The following is a 9219-nucleotide window of genomic DNA, read 5'->3' on the forward strand; positions in this document are numbered from 1 at the left end:
CTCCAGTTTATGTATCTTCCTCCACTGTGGTCCAGGGCACAGATGGGGATGTGGGTCCAGTCTAGGGCCCTGAAGCTGTCTGGGAACCCCATGGCAGCAAATCTGGCAATGGTTGCGTCCAGGTCCCTGACTCGGACAACCCTCTGGAGCAGCAAGGCATTGAGTGCATGGACCACCTGTGGGGAGGGGACACATGCGTCCATGAGGGTGTGCAAGGTACCCTAGGCACCTCCCCCTAGGCCCCTTCCCCCAGGCCCCTCTCTCAGGCACCCCTCCCGGGCACTCCACCAGGTCCCCCCCACCCAGCCCCTCCCTCCCCAGGCCTCCACCTGGCCCCCTCCCTCGCCGGCACCCCTCCTTCCTCAGCCCCACACCCGGGCCCCCCTCTCTGGTCCCCCGGTCCCCCCTTGGGTGCGTGCTCAGGCCTCCTTAACTCCATGACAATGGCCCTGACCATGGCCTTTCCCACTCCAAACTGGTGTCCCACAGAGTGGTAGCTGTCTGTAGTGGCCAGCTTCCAGACAGCTATTGCGACCCTCTTCTCGATGGGGAGAGTGCACCACATCCGGGTGTCCTGGTGCCTCAGTGCGGGGGTGAGCCACTGGCAGAGCTCCAGGAAGGTCTGCCGGCTCATGCGGAAGTTCCACAGCCACACGTCATAGTCCCACTCCCCCATTACCAGCTGCTCCCACCACTCGGAGCTGGTGGGGTAGCTCCAGAGGCACCGGAGCACCTGGTAGGGGAGGAACAAGGGGAAGCCCGGTGGTCAGGGGTGTCCCCGTCTGCCCCTGGGGAGGGCTCCCCTGCCAGGAGCTGCTGGGTGGCCTCCTGTGTAGCACCTACCAGGGTGCTTGCTCTCTGAGTGACAACCTGGAAGGCTTCCTACTGCTGCTGCTGCTGAGGGTCCATGCCTGCTGTGCCTCGGCCTGCAAGAGTGTGGCTAGTTCTCTGCAGCCCTCTGCTGTGCAGGCCGGGTGTGTCTGGCAGGGGTTCTTTAAAAGAGCAGCTTGCTTTTTCCCCGGAAGGGCTAGTCCAGCCCGTGACGCCATCTGCAGGATTTCCTGGCCCCTTATTTCAAAGGGGGAGGCACTTGTGTGTGTGGACGCTCTGCTTTCCCTTTTGGTGTGGCTCCTTTTGACATTCCCCATTGCTACTTCGACGTTGAACATTGATGGCACCAGCCCCAGAGGATGTGTGGACGATATGCGTCGAAGTAGCCTATTTCGATGTTGTGACTTTGAAATAGCCTACTTCGACATAGTGTCCTAGTGCAAACATAGCCTTTATGTGGCAACATCAGTTTTTAGCTCATATAACTACTATATGAAATTTAGACTTATTCAGTATTACATGAGCTGTACTCTATGGTTAGTTCTTTTTTAGACGAGGCATTTACTAAGCAACAGTATGAAATTGCTAAATGGATCTACAATTTGTCTCTGAACTGAGTCATCCTATATAGTGGAGCTTTCATATGGCTTAGTGTAATTATTAACAATTAAATTTTAAATGAGCTACACATATACAGGTTGTACTCCTCTTCTTATATTAGTCAGTCTGTTTTTTAAATTTTGAATGTATCTACTGGGTACAGTAATCATTATGTAGTGCGGACTAGTGCATTTTCATTCTAAAATAAAGTAGCTTTTCACTTAAACAAAAATTTCAGAAAAAGAAAATAATTTAAAAAGTAGAGGTAAACCATAATTGGGATAAAATACAACGTGGCTTTGTAAAAGGCAGGCCTCATGCCAGATCAACCTGATCGCTTTCTCTGAGAAGGTAACTGAATTTTTAGACAACAAACCCAAGACTGGAAAAATATTTCTGTAGCTATTAGTCCTGATACGAAGGGCAAATACTGTTTGCTTTGAGAAAATAGAACACAGAAACAATTATTTTAGGGGAAATAAAAAAAAACCCTAAATATTATATTTATTGAAAAAAAATAAATAATAAAGATTGTTTTGTTAAAAATTCAGTGGTTTTTTTTCATCTTTTATATGAAAAATTTGATGGGGTGGGGGCCACTCACTTCATAGATTTATTGTCTTTGACCTATAAAGCCTTGGTGGTTTGAGTGCCCACACCCTTTCCCCTGTCCGGTTTCTGTGATACGTCTGCAATTACAGTAAGGAGCTCTGGAACTGGAAACTCCTTGGTTTAAAGAAAGGCAGGCCATTGTCTTCAGTAGACCTTAAATTAAGTTCACTCTGTTCCCTGTTGAAAAATAGATCAGGTAGTTGGACCCTTGGGATATGCAGCAAATCTTTTTCACAGGGTGAGTGCATTGAGAGCGGGGTTCTCTCTGTTGACAGTTAGTATCTGGAATTGGAGTGGATTTATATTTTTCTCTTTTGCAGGCCTAAGGAGGAACTTGGGTTCACTTTTATTTGCACTAGAATGAATCATGATAATATAGAATCAATGCACCCATCACTTCAGTCTTAATTCATTCAGCAAAATAAAACTTATATTTTATAGCACCTACATTTCAATTAGTGCTTCTTTTTTTCCCAACGCCTAACTTCAATCACCAAGTTATATCATCTACTGCTGACACTGTTGCTTTGCCGATATACTGTAAGGCCACATCTACATAGCATGCTGCTGCCAGTGGGGTCATGCAAATGAGGGCACTCAACAATGCAAATGATGTGCTAATTTACAAATCACATGCCTCATTTGCATACTCTCACATGATCTCTGTCCCAACAGAGGCTTCTGTCACCACAAAACAAGCTGTGTAGATGGGACTCTTGTCACCCAAAATCCCCATTGTCCACAGCCCCTTATCCCTGACAAAAATGAGGGATAAGGGGCTGTCAACAAAGGGGTTTTCATTGACAGAATCCTGTCTACATGGCTCGTTTAGTCGTAACAGAAGCCTCTGCTGAGACAGCTATCCCACGAGAGTATGCAAATGAGGCAGGTGATTTGTAAACTAGCACCTCATTTGCATTGTTGAGTTCCCTTATTTGCATGACCCTGCCAGCAGTAGCATGCCATGTAGACATGGCCTAAATGAATAGAGGCAAAATCTTATTCACTTTTCTTCATTCTTATTGACTTTAACGGCACAAAAAGAAGGATAAAATGAGTGGGTTTGCCTCCATTCCAGTAGTATAAGAGAAGAAAAAAAAGGGATAAAAATTTCTTTATCCTGTTAGTCATCAGATCATCAGTTTCCCTGTCTGTATAATGAGGACAATGAAGCTTAACCTCATTTCTAGAGTGCCTTGTGATCTACTGCTGAAGAGCACTATATAACAGCTAGATACTACTACTCTTTAGTCCTTATTGGAGAAGGGTCTAGAAGAAGCTCAGATCTGAACAGCCTGTAAGTTTAGGCTCTAGATCCAAACCATTCAGGTTGATAGTAATTCATTTTTTCTTTTCTAGTGGGCATTCATTGCATACACTATATCCTTTCAGCTTCTCCTCTTGTATCAGTTAGGAGTGCTATTTCTTTCAGTGCTATTGCCAGTGTTTAGTGGTATCACTCTGAGAAGTGGTTTTTAGTTTCTGTCATGCAGATAAAGCAACAGAGTAATTTGAATGGAAGCTTTTCAATAGGAAAGTGCATTAAAATATTTTATTCCATTATCTAATTATCCTATCCTCTTTCTACCCTATTATCCTATTTTAGGTTTTTTGTCTTCTTTAGTAGTCTTTTCTTCAGCTTTTGTTAAATTTAAATATTACTTTTTTTTCTTTTAACCCACTCCTCTACCTGACTTCCTACACTGGTTATTCGTCCAGTATTTGTAAAAAAATGGTTTTCACTCTTTAGGAAAAGAAAGTGTCTCTTACATTAAAAATATGAAATTTAGCATCCCACCCTCTTCTCCTGCTTATTTACAAACACCAGGACTATGCATTAAAAGCTAAACAGGAAATTACAATCCCTGGGCTAGAGTCTGCTTCCATTTGCACCACTGTAAATCCAGAGTAGCCCATGTAAATCCAGATTAACTGACTGCAGAATCTAGCTCCAGATTAATTACCGAACTCTCACCTCAAAGATGTCTCCCTTCACCAGATTATTTGACTTAGTTCTTTATACATAAAGGTGGGGAGGGAGGTTAAAAAATCTTAAGCCTGCTGCAAAGTTTCATCAAGAGACTCCATCAGATTCTTTAACCAAATATCAGTGAAGAGATCATCAATGTAATTCTGTATCGTAAACAATATAGAAATATGATGGAGACAGCAGCATGGCTATGGTTACACTACAGCGCTCTGTTGACTGAAGTTACTGTCGGGAGAGATTTCCTGACAAAACTTTTGTTGTCTGAGTTCAGCCACGCACAAAAACCAGTCAGGAGAGTGCTGCACTCTTTCGACAGAGCGGCTGGACTGCCTGGCTGCTCCCTTGACAAAACAGGCACCCAGAAGCACAGCAGACAGGGCTGCCCATTGTTCTGAACACCCTCTTTGAAGAAAAAAAACCTTCCTCCCCACCCCCGAGAGCACCCATACAGCTTTTTTGTCAACAGAACCTGTCGACAGCAGCCTTATGCCTCATTGCTGAGGGGCAGAACGCTGCCGGCAAAAGTGCTCTGTTTTGTTGAGATACTGCCCACAAATCCCATTTGCTGTGTGCACGCTCCACGAGCTTTACTGACAAAACTGGGGTTTTGCTGGCAAAACTTGCTAGTGTAACCATAGCCTATATGTTTTGCGGGGTAACAAAACTCTGTTTCTACCTGCCTGGGTCTTATTAGTTGAGCCAGAATGATGTCTTGTATTAGGATTTTAGCTGGGATGCTAACTAAAACATTATCTCATCAAATCTAGGTAAAACAGACATGATAAAACCTGATAGAAGAAAAATTGATTAAATAAACTTTGAGTTCTGAGGACCAATGTATCCCTCCACAATGAATTGTAGTATGATACTGAGGCACACAATCTCATCCTGGGTACATAACTGCCTGATGAGAAATTTTAAGTAGGCAGTTCCCATGCAGTCTGGTGCTATTATTTCCACCAGTTTAGTTCAGGTTAGTGGGGCAGGCTAAAAATCTCCCCAGTGGAAGTCCTTTCGTTAGTCACAGGGTAGGTATTGGTATGACAGTGATGAAGAAGCTTGCACTGACACAGTCTGTCTTCAAATTCAGTCAAGGGTGACATCCTAGCAGCACTGAAGTTAATGGGAGTATTGACAGAATTTCAGTCATGTCTTTGACATTGCTAATGATGTTATCAAGCATGTGCATTAGAGCTCATGGTGTTTGTGCAGAGAGCACCTGTTCACTGGGCACTGGGATAAAACTACCAGCTATTTCGTATGTGGTGCAAAATAACTGTCAGATGTATGAACTTTTCCTTAGCTACCTATCTGGAGAGGTTTCAAGCCAGTGGTTGTGAGAGGTGAAAGTCTATCTCTCCTATTATTGATTTATTGTGCCACATAATTCACTTAAAAAAAAACTGGGTGGCCAAAGTTGAAGTCAGGCTTTACCTCCTTTTCATTAAGCCATGAGAAATATTTGTGAAAGGTTCCTGAGCTAGACTATGTTATCACAGACATAAAAATCTGAAAGCCTAATCCTTCACCTGAAACACTTAATCTTATTTAAATAAAATGGTTTGAAGACAGGAAGAATCTAATCTGACACTCAGGTCTCTTAAACCTCAAATATCTGGAGTGTTTTAAAGGTTCTGTCACTGTTCAATACCTTTGTAAATAGTTTTAAATTGATTTAGTTCTGAGAAGATAATTTTTCAGAAGTGATTTTTTTTCATAATGATAATATTAGGTATAGCAAAAAGAACCTGAAGTTCTTTGGACTTCACAAACAACATAGCTGCTTCTAACTCTGGTTTATTTATTGTAATTTAATTCACTTCACAACAATTTAGTGACATATTTGCTTAATTTTAAGCACAAGCTTAAATACATCCCTTCTCAACAAATTAAATATTTAAGTCCTATTGATTTAATAATGAAAATAACAGAAGTGAGGTGATTAACATATACTTTTGTTTGATTTATTTTATTGTCTTTCCAAATGAAGATTCCTCTTTGAGCAGAACTGGATCTGTGCCACTGCTGCTTTCATTAATCTTGATCATTTTCACCAAACATTTTAAAAAACCTCAAAGTTATCTGTGACAGGGTCCAAAAGATATTGAACTTGCTCTGCTATGAGTACATGATGCTTGACAACAATACCCTGAAAGTATTTCTCTTTTTCTGGTGGAGACATAAATATAGTTTTTCTTTGTTAGAAAAAAGGCGTGAAACTTCTATTATCTTTGTCCCTAGCTGGTATTTATATTTTCAAGAGAAATTCAGCATAATACATTATACTGAAAACTGAAATTATTCACTGAATTGTTTTAAGAAAAAATGCTTGCTGCCATTACAATATCAGATCTTGCTAACTGAATACCAGGGCTGTAAAGGGATTAAAAATAAGCATGATTAACTGTGCAATTAAAATGTACTGTGACTAATTGCACTGTTAAACAATAATAGAATACCACTGAATTATTTTTGGATGCTTTCTATGTTTTCAAATACATTAATTCCAATTGCAGCATACAATAAAAATGTGCAATGTTCACTTTATATTTATTTTTAATGCTAACATTTGCACTTTAAAAATAAAAAGAAATAATATTTTTCAGTTCACCTAAGACAAGTATTGTAGTGCAATCTCTACTGTGAAAGTGAACTTACAAATGCAAATTATGTATGAAAATAATTGCACTAAAATAAAACAGTTTAAACTTTTATACCTTGCAAATCCACTGAGTCCTATTTCTTTTTCAGACAAGTCAGTATTTTTCACCTTTTCAGGGGTTTATGCTGCCAAGTTCTCATTTATAATGTCACCTGAAATCGAGAACAGGTGTTCCCATGGCACTGTTGTAGCTGGCGTTGCAAGATATTTACATGTCAGATACACTAAATATTTACACTTCTCCTCACTTTTCAATCACCTTTTCAGGGGACACACAGAAGTAAGGTTGTAAAATTAACAGTGAGAAACTTTTCAGGGCCAGACGAATACCCAGAGACCAGCTGCTCCAAGATCGGCCCCCAAAAGCCAAGAACAGAACACCACTGGTCATCACCTACAGCCCCCAACTCAGACCACTGCAACGAATTATTAAAGACCTACAACCTATCCTTAATCAGGATGCCACACTCCAGAAGGCCCTGGGTGACATGCCTGTTCTCTCCTGCAGACAACCTCCCAACCTCATGAGGATCCTCACTAACAGTCACAGTCTATACCCCAAGGACACCGGTCCTGGAAACTTTCCCTGCAACAAAGCCAGCTGCCAGCTTTGTCCACATATCTTCTCTGGAAATACCATCACTGGACCTAACAGAATCACGGGCACTTTCTCATGCTCCTCTACTAACATCATATATGCCATCATGTGCCAACAATGCCCAGATGCTTTGTATATTGGACAGACTTCTAACTCCCTTAGACAAAGGGTCAACGGGCACAAAACAGACATCAAAACACTCCAGATCCACAAACCAGTTAGTCAACATTTTAATGGAATGGGGCATTCTGTCAATGACCTCAAGGTATGTGTGTTACTGAAGAAGAATTATTGCACCGTTCTGGAAAGGGAAACAGCTGAGCTGGCTTTTATATTCAAATTCGGCACATTACCACATGGTTTAAATCGTGATGGGAACTTTCTGAGTCACTTTTGGGGCTCGTCTGCATACTTGGCCCAATCTAATTCTTGACCCTTCCCCACATCCCTCCACTCTCTGATTTGCTCATCTTGATTATCTTTTTCTGATTTGTCCTCCTTGCTTACTGTTTTTGGTTCTCTGTGCCTTAAATATTGAGTCTGTTCTGGTCTGGCTATGGTCTGAAGAAGTGGGTCTGTCCCATGAAAGCTCACCTAATAAACTATTTTGATAGTCTTTAAAGTGCTACTTGACTGCTTTTTGTTTTGATAGTGTATAGACTAGCATGGCTTCCTCTCTGTTACTTTTCATTAGATTTGAAATTCATTGCAATTCATTACATTACGTTAATATAGTCATTTTTTCTCATTTGTTGACAATTTTCTTGTTGCTGCTATTTAGCCAGAAGTAGGTAATGCCTTGGATTAAACCAAACCAAACCAAACCAAAAAACAAAACAAAAACCAAAAAAACCCCAAGAACATCGTATCATTTGACTGTTGTAAATTTATTTAAAAAAATCCTAAATCATATTAACCGAAACATTTTTGGACTCATCTATCCATTTGTAACAGCTTGTGGTGTGCATAGCGCAGAATAATAGTTATTTTTTTGCATGCATATCCTCTCCATATTACATGTACAGCAATCCCCCAAGATATGCGAGGGTTGTGTTCCACACAACTGAAATTCATGTAAGTCAGGGGCTTGGGCAGTGGGTTGGGGGTGGGTGGGGGTTAAGCCTGGGGTGGTTAGGGTTGCAGAAGGCGGGGGGTGCACTTGAGCTGGGTTTGTGCAGGGTGGAGACAGGTCTGTGGGTGTTGGGGCCAGGGCCACGAAGGTTGAGGCCAGGGTGCATGGCGGTGGCTGGTGCCAGGGCATGTGGCGGTAGCTGGAGCTGGGGCATGAGGCAGAAGCTGGAGCCGGAGGGGGGCTGTGATGGGGGCTAGAGTTCTTCCACACGCCCCTCCCCCCCAGTCATAGCACTCAGGGGAAGATCTGGCTGCCGCTAGCTCTGTTTCCCTTTGCCAGGGGGATCATCTCCCCACCCCACACCTGGGCATACCTGGAGGGTTTACTGTATAAAACATGAATTGCGGGTCAGCCACTTAAGAGTGGGATTGTGTACTCTAGATTTGTGTACTCTGAGACCTTACTATATATGCATACTTGCATCTATATATAAAGTAGTGCATACACATCAGTGAATGATACAAATATACCATTTTCAGTGAAATATGAATGTGACAAAAAGGGACAATATATTATTATTTTAAATGTTTATTCCACCCTGGTTGCAACTGTGACCTATTTAATGTAACCTCTCCTACCCTGTGTGTGGGTGGCTCCATAATTTGTGCTCTGGTTCTTTTTATTTACTCTTCCACAGTATTTATCATTACCAAATATTATTAAGTTGATATATAGCATCAGCAAACAAGTTATCAGAAATGGCCACACATTTGCCTTGTAGCAAATCAACCACTATAGTGCCAGAAATATTTGTGTTTGCTTTCTGCATCATTTATTGCAATTGTTTGTCTACA

Source organism: Carettochelys insculpta, chromosome 2 (genome assembly GCF_033958435.1).
Source record: "Carettochelys insculpta isolate YL-2023 chromosome 2, ASM3395843v1, whole genome shotgun sequence".
NCBI classification, from domain to species: Eukaryota; Metazoa; Chordata; order Testudines; family Carettochelyidae; genus Carettochelys; species Carettochelys insculpta.